Consider the following 13,396-nt stretch of genomic DNA (forward strand, 5'->3'; position numbering starts at 1 on the left):
TCTGCCCACTCTAATGACCCTCCCTATTTATCTTTGCTGGTTTTAAGAAAGGTTTAGACAAGTTCCTGGAGGAAAAGTCCATAGTCTTGTTATTGAGAAAGACACGGGGGAAGCCACTGCTTGCCCTGGATCGGTAGCCCGGAATGTTGCTACTCTTTGAGATTCTAGAATCTTGTTACTTTTTGGGTTCCGGAATCTTGCTACTCTTTCAGATTCTGGAATGTTGCTACTCTTTGGGTTTTGGCCAGGTACGGGTGACCTGGATTGGGCACCATGGGAACAGGCTACTGGGCTTGATGGACAATTGCTCTGACCCAGTGAAGCTATTCTTATGTTCTTAGGTCGAGATTGTATGATTTTTTTTTTTAATTTATTGGAATTTATTTACCACCCTTATCAGGAAATTCACCCAAGGCGGTGTACTCTGGCAAGGTGTGCCAGAAAGGGAAATGAGAGAGATACAGAGACCTCTGTTTTATTGCTTAAGAACATAAGCAATGCCTCTGCTGGGTCAGACCTGAGGTCCATCGTGCCCAGCAGTCTGCTCACGTGGCGGCCCAACATTCGTGGGGGGGGGGGGAGGGGTGGCTTCAGGGTTCCGGCAGGAGGAACTGGGCATCCCTCATGCCGGTAGTCTTCAGAGGGGGGGGTGGATGGGTTCCCTGCCACTAAACTGATCACGGCAGGGAGATTCCCTTATTGCGATCAGCTCATTGGCAACCTGATTCTCTAACCGGCGCCTGTGACATATTGGAGAATCGCGGTGTTAGGACGCCCGTGTGCGATTCTCAAAAGCCGCTTAGGCGGCTTCTAAGACTGGGGGTCCTATACAGAATCCGGCCCATACAGTCCTTTGTTGCCTGATGGAAGCTTATTCCACTCTTCCATCCCTAAGCGGGAGAATGCCCCCTGCTCTGACCGTCTGCAACCTAAGCTGTTTTCGCTGCACCAAAGAGCGTAGCTTCGATAGTGGATTATAAGGAGCTACGCACTCCACCAAAGAGGAATTCTCAGAGTCGCCCTAGGCCTCATCTAGGGCAGCCTCCTTGGAGCAGCCGTTCAGGGTAGCGGCTGGAGCACGGGCGGTGTGTCGTGGGGAGGATTGCACGGAGGAGACCATCGCAGAGGAGGAGACATGGGCATCCTGGCACTATCAACCAAATCTCTTTCCTGAAGAAGTCCTTTTTCTGGGAACGTCATCGCTCCTCCAAAACTTACTTGCTCCACTTCATCACCGTGGATTGAAGACAATGTTTTATTTTTTTCCAGTTTATGAATTATTTTTAATCTTATTCATTGTTTTGCCACTTGTTTTTGTTTTGTTCTATTTCTACCATTTAAAATTCTCCAGAATTCTTTCGTCCAACGGTTCCTCCTTCTGCATCTATTCCTTTCGCTCCTCTCTTCTACCTTCCAAAGTACTTAGTTCAATACAGTCTTGTTAGAATGTTTATTTTCTATTTTCCTCTATCTCTATCTCTACTTTTCACTTCTTTATTACTCTCTAGGTACTTTAGTTAGATTGTGAGCCTTCGGGACAGTAAGGGAATTTCTAAGTACCTTTCTTACTTATAATTTTAATGTATATTTTCTGTAAACCGCTTAGAACCTAACGGATGTAGCGGTATATAAGAAATAAATTACATTACATTACATTACAAATGTTTTGGGGCACAGGTAAGTTAGTTGCAAAAGTTTATATCTTAATCCTGAATTTCATCTTAAGCCAACGCAGCCTAAAATAAAACTCAGAGATGTGATCCTCTTTCTTCAATCTGAAGAACGTTCTAGTAATAGAGATTTGTACGACTTGCAAAGAATTCAATACGACAGAGGGAAGGCCCAGTAGCACTTATAGCGAGAGAGAGCATAGAATGAAGTTAATAGGTGATAGGCTCAGGTTGGGTTGTCAGATTTTACTCGAGTCAAATCCTGACTCCCTAGACCTGCCCTCAGGCCCGCCCATCGACCGCTCCATTACGCCCCAGCCCTGCCCCTGCCTGCTCTCGTCGGGCAGGAGGAAATCTGCACATGTGCAGATGCCACGCAATGACATCATGCGCACTTGCGGATTTACTCCTGCCTGACGCGATTTAAGGGAGGCTTTTCAAAACCCGAATCCCCGGACATGTCCTCAAATCCGGACGTGTGGTAACCCTAGGTTCAGGAGTAGAAACATAGAAAGATGACGGCAGAAAAGGGCCACAGCCCATCAAGTCTGCCCACTCTACTGACCCACCCCATTGAGTCTGAGTGCTAATGACCTAGTTCCTTAACTCAACCCTCGTAGGGATCCCACGTGGATGTCCCATTTATTCTTAAAGTCGAGCACACTGGTGGCCCTGATCACCTGCACCGGAAGTTTGTTCCAGTGATCTACCACCCTTTCTGTGAAGAAATATTTCCTGGTGTCGCCACTAAATTTCCCTCCTCTGAGTTTGAGCGGGTGCCCCCTTGTGACCGAGGGTCCCTTGGGAAAGAATATGTCGTTTTCCACCTCGACACGACCCGTGACGTACTTAAATGTCTCAATCATGTCACCCCTTTCCCTGCGCTCCTTAGAGTATAGAGCTGCAGTTTGCCCAGTCTTTCTTCATATGAGAGACCCTTGAGTCCGGAGACCATCCTAGTGACCATCCTCTGGACCGAGTCAGCTCGAAGCACATCTTTCCGGTAATGTGGCCTCCAGAATTGCACACAGTAATCTAAGGAAATACTTTTTTATCCAGAAAGGGTGGTAGATACCTGGAATAGTCTCTATGTTTCACTTCTGGCTCTTCAAGGGAGCTCTCTCGCCTTATCTCCACGCTCTCCCTTCTGCCTCGTCTCTCGCTCTCAGGAGTTATCCTCCCTCTTTCAAAAAACAACTGTTTATTACCACACTCCGAGATGACCTTGAAAATTATTATCGGTTCTAAGAACAACAGGCTTGATTTATCATTTAAAATTCTTTCGTCAATTAGGAGGCTCTTAAAATATCGTGTAAAACCTGAGATTAACCTTAGCTTCCCAGGGAGTCTTAAAACCTAAATTCAACCAGGGCATCTTTCCAGAGCAGGATTAGTTTGATGAAGGCAACCCAAGAACCTTTCTGCACGACCTCTGGCATGGATCGTCACACTATTCCTTTTCCTCTTAAGAACATAAGAACATAAGCAGTGCCTCCACTGGGTCAGACCACAGGTCCATCTTGCCCAGCAGTCCGCTCCCGCGGCGGCCCGAACAGGTCACGGCCTGTCTGAGTCACCAGAAGGGGCCCCCTTGCCACCTTGGTTTCCCATTGAGTTTTATCTTCCCATCGAAGTCTTAACCCTCTGGTCTTGCACATGCACGACCTGGTTGGATTTCTATACTTATTACTTGGTTTGCTTTCTATACCTGTGTTACATCCCAGCACCTCTCTCAGTATCCCACGATCCCCCTATCCCTCAGGAATCCGTCCAATCCCTGTTTGAATCCCTGTACCCTCTTGGCTACTTCCTGCTCTGAAATAGGAGTGTGTGGCGCAGTGGTTGTGAGCCCACAGGGACAGAGAGGGAAAATGCTTGAGTACCTGATTGTAAAACCGCTTAGATAATTTTGATAGGCGGTATATAAAATCCTAATAAAACTTGAAACTTGAAAACTTGATTCCAGGCTTATAGCAGACCAAATGGAGGAGCTGGTGAATCCGGTTTTCATACAGTTGATCTAGTTAAAATTCAGAGGTTTGACTTTTATCACAACAAACCAAAAATTTCAAATGTTTAAAGCAGGGGTGTCCGATCTGCGGCCCCGTGAAGTATTTTGTGCGGCCCCGGTTGAGGGCGATGCAGTGTTTTCCTCTGCTGCCCCCGGGTGTTTACCGTCTTGCCGGCTCCCTCCTCTGTCTTGCTGCAGCGTTTGCGCGGCCCCAGAAACATTTTTTTCGGCCAATGCGGCCCAGGGACGCCAAAAGGTTGGACGCCCCTGGTTTAAAGGGTTCACAGTCAAAAGCGCACAAGACAAACGCGAGCTGACATTTGAGAGCAGACAATGGAGCGCAAGACTTCAGCGCGCCGCTGTAAAAGCTTATTTTAAAGGGCTCTGACGGGAGGGTGTGGGGGGAACCCCCACCCAGTTTACTTAATAGTTTTGGCGCTGCCGTTGGGGGTGGTTTTGGGGGGTTCCAGTTCAATTAGACCTGCCCTCTCTTGGGCTGTGGCACTGTGAGTCTCCATTCATTACTAGCCAGACTTCCTCCTCCCCCCGCCCTATTTTTAACTCACACCTAACCCCACCATTACAGAAATAATTATTGGCCAAGGACCACCGGTCGTGGTATGTATGCAACCTGGGTCTGGCCAGTAGATGTCAGCACTGAGCAAAGACTGAGGTTACCTTCCTCCAAGGTATTCGGCTAGCCTGGGAAGAGAGAATGCGATCTAGGAATTGAACCCAGATCCCTTATGAGAATTAAGTTAATGCATTTGATATACGGCTTTTCTGTGGTGCAGCCAAAGCAGTTTACACATTATGTACAGGTACTTTCTCCCTAGTGAGCTTACAGTCCAAGTTGTAAAAACATAAGAATAGCCTAACTGGGTCAGCCCAATGGTCCATCAAGCCCAGTAGCCCGTTCTCATGGTGGCCAATCCAGGTCTCTAGGACCTGACCAAAACCCAAGGAGTAGCAACATTCCATATAGAATCTCAAAGAATAGCAAGATTCCGGAATCCCAAAGAGGAACAAAAGATTCCGGAACCCCAGGGAGTAGCAACATTCCATATAGAATCTCAAAGAATAGCAAGATTCCGGAATCCCAAAGAGGAACAAAAGATTCCGGAACCCCAGGGAGTAGCAACATTCCATATAGAATCTCAAAGAATAGCAAGATTCCGGAATCCCAAAGAGGAACAAAAGATTCCGGAACCCCAGGGAGTAGCAACATTCCATATAGAATCTCAAAGAATAGCAAGATTCCGGAATCCCAAAGAGGAACAAAAGATTCCGGAACCCCAGGGAGTAGCAACATTCTATGCTATCGATCCAGGGCAAGCAATGGCTTCTTCCATGTCTTTCTCAATAACAGACTATGGACTTTTCCTCCAGGAACTTGTCCAAATCTTTCTTAAAACCAGCTACACTATCCGCTCTTACCACATCCTCTGGCAAGGCGTTCCAGAGCTTAACTATTCTCCGAGTGAAAAAAATTTCCTCCTATTGGTTTTTAAAATATTTCCTGTAACTTCATCGAGTGTCCCCTAGCATATCCCACTGCATATGGATGTGAACCTAGGGTTACCAGACTTAATGATTTCCCTGGACATGTCTGGGGGGGTCTGGACGGCTTTTCAAAACCCAGCTCTTTGTTAGGGTTTTGAAAAGCTTCCCGACCAATCGCGTCAGCAAGGGGCATCCACGCGTGCACAGACGCAATGTGGTGATGTCATGTGCACGTGACATCATTGAGTCACGTTTGTGCATGTGCCGATGCCGTCTGGGGGTGGGGCAGGGGCGGAACTGGGCAGTCCTGGGGGGCGGGTCCATGGATCCAGATTTTCCCCATAGGAAAATCCGGTCATCCTATGTGAAACCATTTCCGCAACCTACTTCACAGTCTGAATCCCTCAAAGGAGATGGTTTGGAGATGCTGGCGCAGTAAGGGGAGGGGTCTGCCCTGGGCTCCATGTTGGTGGAGGCGCCAACACCTCTCCTTCTCTCCACCCTCCACCTCTTCCGACTCCTCCCCTCGCCATGCGCACACTCCCCTTCCATCCCCGTACCTCTAGCTGTTCACCACCGCGAGCAACAAACGTCAATGTGTCTGTCGCGACCGAGTCGGTTCTCCTGCTGACATCAGTTCTGGGTGCTGCACATAGGACGTGATGTCAGAGGGAGAGCTGATGGAGGAAGCGTGGCGCAAGTTGCAGGGGGTGCGGGGAAGGAGTGGGGGTGGAGTCAACGGTGGGGGTTGGGGGTGGGGTGGGGTGGGGGTTGGGGGTGGGGTGGGGTGCCCCCCCCGCTAAGCCACTGGGTCTATGGCCCAGAAATAAGAAATAAAAAAACGGCATTTTAATTTAATCAAAAAGTTGTGATTGTAGACTGGATGGACCGTTCAGGTCTTCATCTGCCGTCATTTACTATGTTACTTTTCTGCCGTTCAGAGCTCATCCAAGCTGCAAACCACGGAAGAAAGAGGCGTTTTAAAAGAAAATGTCAGGCGCTACGATTGGCGCAGTGTCTGGAATAACAGGCGCAATCGCTGGCTGGCTGGGGCCGATAGAGCCATTTACGGACACTCATCACTCCTTAATTAGCAGAAGAGAGTTAAGAAGGCACAGCCAAGCCGGTCGCCCTACCGTGTTTCTCCAATACATGTTTAGAAGACGTCAGTTTCCCTTGTAAAAGGAGTGTCTCTGGATTTGGACAGTCTGGGAAAATAGGACGCAACAAGCAAAAACCAAAAAAATGACCCCAAAATCTTCACAGAGAAGAAAATCCAGAAGAAACCAAAAGAAACTCTGTGGAATGACGATGTTCCTTAATGGACTTTATTTGAAAATGTCAAAGTTCCAAAGGTACACCAAAATCATCCACATAAAAGCCTTAAAGGACCTGGTCTGCTTGCACGTCCGGCTCACCACATATTAGCTTCCCACGTATTCACCATTATAGGACTTCCAGGGACCCCTGAAGAAGACTTTTTGTCGAAACGCGGACCGTGTTGAGTCCTGCATCCCTAGCGGACTAGGTCCTTTAAGGCTTTTATGTGGATGATTTTAGTGTACCTTTGGAACTTTGACATTTTCAAATAAAGTCCATTAAGGAGCATCGTCATTCCACTGGGAAAATAGGACAGCAGATGAAAACGGGGTAGAACACAGGCACCTCTAAAGCCTTTTCAGTTTGGGCTGAAATGCAGTTTCCTTATGGACCTCTCCTGGAGGCCCCTATAGCAACATAGGAAAATGAAGGCAGATAAGCACCGTGTGGCCTTTCCAGTCTGCCCATTCAAGCCATCAACTATCCCTTCTCCCCTTGAGATTCTGTCTTCTGGTCCCAGTCTTTCATGAATTCATTCTTTGGTGGGCCCTGGTCTAGGGTTACCAGACATCCATGAAAACCCCCCTCAACACCCCCCCCCCCCACTACATCCCCTCACACACCCCTTACTACACCCCTCACCCCTTCACTTCTCCCCCTCACTATGCCTCCTCACCCCCTCACTACACCCCCTCACACCCCCTTACTACACCACCTCACCCCGTCACTACGCCCCCTCACTACCCCCCCTCACACGCATGGCCATGAGTCCAGATTTTCCCTCGGGAAAATCTGGTAACCCTAACTAGGATGAGGCGTCAGAAGGGAGCCGAGGCCAGTGCGAGCAGCGGGTGGAAGATTTCAAGAGGAGGCTGTGACATCCCTGGGACAGGTTTATCTAGCCTTGCAGGATTTAGGATTGGTTGGTACAAGAGACGACAGTCTTCCTTGCTCTTTGAAAACAAACTGCTCTATTTTGTTAAATAAAGTGCTAGAAAATGATCAAAATAGCTGAAAGGCTTTAATCTGAGGGTGACGGTTTCAGAATGTTTTTGCAGCCTTCTGTGTTTCCTCTTTGAGCAACAGGGATGCATGCTTCGGAATGTTATAAACACTCTCTCTCCTCCCCCGAGGCAAATGTCGGCCTCGGCGGCTGTCGGTGGTTGCAGGCCGCGCAAAGCTCTCTCTCTCCCAACCCCCCCCCCCCCCCGAGGCGGATGTCAGCGGTTGCAGGCTGCGGGAGCCCGGACGCCATTAAAAAAAAAAACAGGCAAGTTTTTAAAGTCATTAAAAGCCTTCGGCATACTTCACAGCCGATGGCTTTTCAAACCCCCCCAGCACCACCGCCGCTGTAGCTTTTAAAACCTTCCATCTTTGTGATTAAGGCCTGGCTTCTTCGAGCAGCAGCAGCGTTTAAAATTCGCTGCTGTTGCCGTCTTAAGGCCTTCCTCTCTGGTGGGTCCTGCCTACTTCATGTTTTCATGAAGACAGGACCTGCCAGAGAGGAAGACCTGAAGACGGCAACAGCAATTAATTATAAATGCTGCTGCTGCCGCCCGATGAAGTTGAAGGAGGAAAGGGAACAGAGAGGGAGAGAATGGTAGGGCATGGAGGTAAGGAGGAAGGTATGGGGGGGAGGAAAATGCTGCAAAGGGATGTGGGGTGGGAGGGAAATACTGCAGCACAGGGAAATGGAGGGGCAGAAAATAAAAGGAAGGGAGGCGTACTGCTGGGCAAGGGGAGCAGGAAAAAGGGACAGGGGAAGAGGTGTTGATGGAAAGGGGGGGCAGAAAAATGAAGGGAGGCCTACTGATGAACAGGGGGAGCAGGAAGCAGGTGATGATGGACGGGGGGAGGTAAAACAAAGGGAGAAGGGCTGCTGCTGGATAAGGTGAGCAGTGATGGGGTGGTGGAGGACACAGGGGAGGTAAAAGGAAGGGAGAATGGACAGGGGGAGCAGGCAAGGGGTGGTGGTGGACAGCCAAGGAAAAAAAAAAAAAAAAAAGAAATACAAAAAGCGGCTAAGGAGAGAGGGGAAAAAAAAAGACAGACACACACACATATATTCTAGCACCCGTTAATGTAACGGGCTATAAGACTAGTATTAACATAATATGGAATATCAATATATTTTGAACACAATTTTAATTAATGCATTTCAAAGCTATCAACACTCCATAGTTTGGGATTTTTTTTTTTTTGCGGATTCTCATTGAAAAATTAGTCCAATTGGTGCTTTCCGCACAATTCTTCCATGGGCCTGATAAAATGATATCACAGGCCAGATGTGGCCCGTATTTTGGAGACCCCTCTTATAAATGATAGAGGCTGGAGCACCTTAGACTTTATAAGGTGCCATCAACCCTTTTTATTTATAATGTAGGCTGACTGCGTTATTTGAGGTATAATTTTTCAAGGGCAAGAATCCATTTAATCAGATGCTTGAACTGAGAAAGTGGACTCTAGTCTTTTAAAGCTCAGGCCTCAATAAATTGGTTAGTTTATAAGGTGCCACCATTCTTGCTTCCTGCAAAAGAACACAGCTACTCCTCTGGACATCTTCAGGCTAAATAACATGCATGATAAAGGCTGAATGCTTTGATTCTGACCATATCTCAAATGGAGGAGAGTAAACAGTGGAGTGCCACAGGGATCTGTTCCGGGACTGGTGCTATTTAACTTATTTATAAATGATCTGGAAATTGGAACAGTGAGTGAGGTGATTAAGTTTGCAGATGACACTAAATCGTTCAAGGTTGTTAAAACACATGCGGATTGTGAAACATTGCAGGCAAACCTTAGGAAATTGGAAGACTGGGTGTCCATGTGGTAGATGAAATTTAATATGGACAATTGCAAAGTGATGCACATTGGGAAGAATAACCCGAATCACAGTTACCGGATGCTAGGGTCCACCTTGGGGGTTAGTGCCCAAGAAAAGGATCTGGGTGTCATCATAGACAATATGATTAAACCTTCCGCCCAATGTGTGGCGGCGGCCAAAAAAGCAAAGAAGATGCTAGGAATTATTAAAAAACAGATGGTTAACAAGACTAAAGATATTATAATGCCTCTGTATCACTCCACGGTGCGACCTCACCTGGAGTATTGCGTTCAATTCTAGTCTTCTTATCTCAAGAAAGATATAGTGGCGCTAAAAAAGTGGCGCAAAGAAGAGCGACCAAGATGGTAAAGGGGATGGAACTCCTCTCGTATGAGGAGACTAAAACGGTTAGGGCTCTTCAGCTTGGCAAAGTGACGGCTGAGGGGAGATATGATTGAAGTCTACAAAATCCTGAGTGGAGTAGAACGGGTACAAGTGGATCAATTTTTCACTCCGTCAAAAATTACAAAGACTAGGGGACACTCGATGAAGTTACAGAGTAACACTTTTAAAACCAACAGAAGGAAATATTTTTTCACTCGGAGAATAGTTAAGCTCCGGAACGCATTGCCAGAGGTTGTGGTAAAAGAGGATAACGTAGCTGGTTTTAAGAAAGGTTTGGACAAATTCCTGGAGGAAAAGTCTACAGTCTGTATTAAGACATGGAGGAAGCCTCTGCTTGCCCTGGATCGGTAACATGTAATGTTGCTGTTCTTTGGGTTTTGGCCAGGTACTAGTGACCTGGATTGGCCACCGTGAGAACGGGCTAATGGGCTTGATGGACCAGTGGGCTGACCCAGTAAGGATATTCTTATGTTTGTATGTTCATCCCTGAAAACATTTAAAAAAATTGAATGTCCATTACAATTTTGATTTTAGACATAGCAAAATGTGATTGGATGCATTAAAATAACGTGATCTGATATTTTCTTTAAATGTGGACGCCATTTTTTTTTTTTTTTCAGAGATGGAGATTTGAATGATGGGCCTAAATATATAAATAATGCTAGACTGATGCTTATATCCTTGCGGAAAGAATGTCCTGTTATCTGTTCAACGCCCACACTGCAGTTTCTGGACACCTGTATTCTGGGCTCTGGCCTGCTATCTGTATTGTTCAGCCTCCTAGGGATGGGCGACTTTGAAGAATCACTGGAAACACAGTGGGAGTGGTCCCTATTTATACCCTAACCAGGAAAACTGCAGTCACACGTACAATGACACAGGCAAAGTTTATTAAATTGATAGCGGTTACAAACAACACCTTAAAATTAAACCACGGGACCTATTTATACCCTACCACTTATCAGCCACATGCCTTGATTTGGAAAAAAAAAAACCCACCCAAATATAATTAGGGAGAGGCTTTGTTTCCTGATGGCACAACTGCAAGATATCGCTTCCTGGTCAAATGAGAGGGCTGCTTTGCACCAGACCCTGTCACGCTTTCTGTGACTCATCCAGCCTTGTTGTGGGGCTGGGAAAGCGGGTTTTGGAGCCTGGCACTTTCACAAGACAAGCTTGCCGTTATGTTTCTGAAGCGGATGTGCTCTCTCTCTCAGTTGTTCTTAGAGCTTGGCTAAATACAATTTTAAAAACACATAACATTATGGCTGACATGTTACTTGACTCATCTTTTGCCGTATTTACTTGTGTACACTTCTCTCTCCGTATTCGCTGTGACAGGGGATTAACAGAACTGCAAATTATTATTATTATTATTATTATTATTATTATTAGGTTCTTATATCCCGCCATACCCAGAGAGTTCTAGGCGGTTTACATTCGTTACATTAGGATCCGGTCTGAACCCGGATTTACAAAATTTTATCGGAATTGCAGGTAGCGCGGAAGGAGGCACAGGTTTATCGTAGTTGGGTTAGAGGATAAAATGGAGGGAGTGGGAAACCAGAAGAGGGGGGGGAGAGGGAGGTGGGGGTGGGGGGGTTGGAGTGTATGCGGGGAGTAAGGACTAAGGGTCTTGTTTGCGAAAGAGGTGTGTTTTGAGAAGTTTTCTGAAATCTAGGTAGTTCGGGGCCTCTAGCATCAATTGGGCTAGCCAAGGGTTCAGCTTGGCCGCCTGGAAGGCGAAGGTTTTGTCGATGAATCTTTTGAGCTGGCATGATTTTATGGAGGGGAAGGTAAACAACTGGATTCTGCGGGATTTCTTGTTGGTGCAATACATATTGAAATGTGGGGAGAGGTATTTTGGTGAGAGACCAAATACTGTCTTGTAACAGATGCAGGCGAACTTGAAGAGGACTCGGGATTCGAAGGGTAGCCAGTGCAGTTGGTGGTAGAAGGGGGTGATGTGTTCCCATTTGTTCAGGCCGAAAATGAGGCGGACAGCTGTGTTTTGAATCAGTTTTAGTCTTCTGGTGATTTTCTTTGTGGAGCTTAGGTAAATGATATTGCAATAATCCAGTATGCTGAGGATAGAGGATTGAACTAATAGTCGAAATGCAGTGTCATCGAAATATTTCTTTTTCATATGTTATTCGCGGTTTCTATTAAAAAGTTTAATGTTTCAAGTTTCAGGTTTAATGGAGATTTGATTAATCGCTTAATCATAATTCTAAGCGATGTACATAATAATAAAATTACAAAACCATCGTGAATAGGGTGAAACCGCGAATAACAAGGTGGGAGACCTGGTCTGTTCCTGAAGGAGAGGCAAAACGCGGTGAACAAAGTGCCGGGAATCAGCGATTTTCTCTGGAAACGCTTGGAATCAGCGACTTCTCTAGGCAAGCCGATGCAATTTGGGGGGGGAGGAGCCAGCAAGCTAAAAACCGTGAATAATCGAAACCGCGAATGCCGGAACCGCGAATACGGAGGGAGAAGTGTAAATCACTTCAGGATGACACTGAATGCACAACTATCGATTTTTATTCGTTTTTGTGGTTTTTAAGGGCTCCTTTTACGAAGGTGCGCTAGCGTTTTTAGCGCACGCACCAGATTAGCGCACGCTATAGCGTTCGCTAGCCAAAAAACTACCGCCTGCTCAAGAGGAAGTGGTAGCGGCTAGCGCGCGCACTATTCCGCGCGTTAAAGCCCTAATGCACTTTCGTAAAAGGAGCCCTAAATTTTAATTTTTTAATTTATCGATTAACAACTCTATTCATTTAGGGCTCCTTTTACTAAACGGCGCTAAAAGGTTTTTAGCTTGGGCCGGCAAGGTAAGTGCTCCAATGCTGATAGGATTCCTATGAGCGTCGGAGCATTTACCTCGCCAGCCCATGCTAAAAGCTTCTAGCGCTGTTTAGTAAAACCTAGCGTTAATGTGGTAATTTATTCTTTATTTTTCTATTGATGTGAAAGTTTATTTATACGTATATATATTGTTTTCTCTGCCTTTTCAATAGACCCCTGATGCAGGTGTTACACCAAAACACAGCCTGTGTTGGGGCCTTTAATAAAGATTTGATGTTGCCCACTCTTAGAGGCCCTCGGCAGTGGCGTAGTCAGGGGAGATGGGGGGAGGAGTGCACCCTGGGCACCTGTCTTGGTGGGGGCACCGGCATCCATCCTCCTTGCCTCCCCCCGCTCCTTCTCTGCCCTCCACTGCCATGCCAGCGTCAGCTCTTCCTCTGGCGTTACTTTCTGGATCCGCGCCTAGGACGTGTCATCGTTGACAATAAATTAAATTATCATCACCAGATAAGTGCCGTCGTCAAAAATTACTTTTACAAACTACGAATGATCCGATCTTTAGCCAACTTTTCTAGATCCATCCTCTCTCAATATTTTAGTTCATTCACTAGTAATTTCAAAACTCGACTACTGCAACTCCTTGAACATCGGAATATATCGAGAAGAAATCAAACGACTCCAACTAATCCAAAATACAGCTATTAAAATCACCACTAATTCTAATAAATACGACCGTGTTTCTCCGTTATTGAAAAATGCCCATTGGCTCCCTATCTGTCATAGAATCGCTTTCAAAGTCGATCATGTAACACCTTCCTACCGACTTATCCATTGGCTGCCAATGGAGGCACGTGT

Source organism: Geotrypetes seraphini, chromosome 6 (assembly GCF_902459505.1).
Source record: "Geotrypetes seraphini chromosome 6, aGeoSer1.1, whole genome shotgun sequence".
Classification (NCBI taxonomy): domain Eukaryota; kingdom Metazoa; phylum Chordata; class Amphibia; order Gymnophiona; family Dermophiidae; genus Geotrypetes; species Geotrypetes seraphini.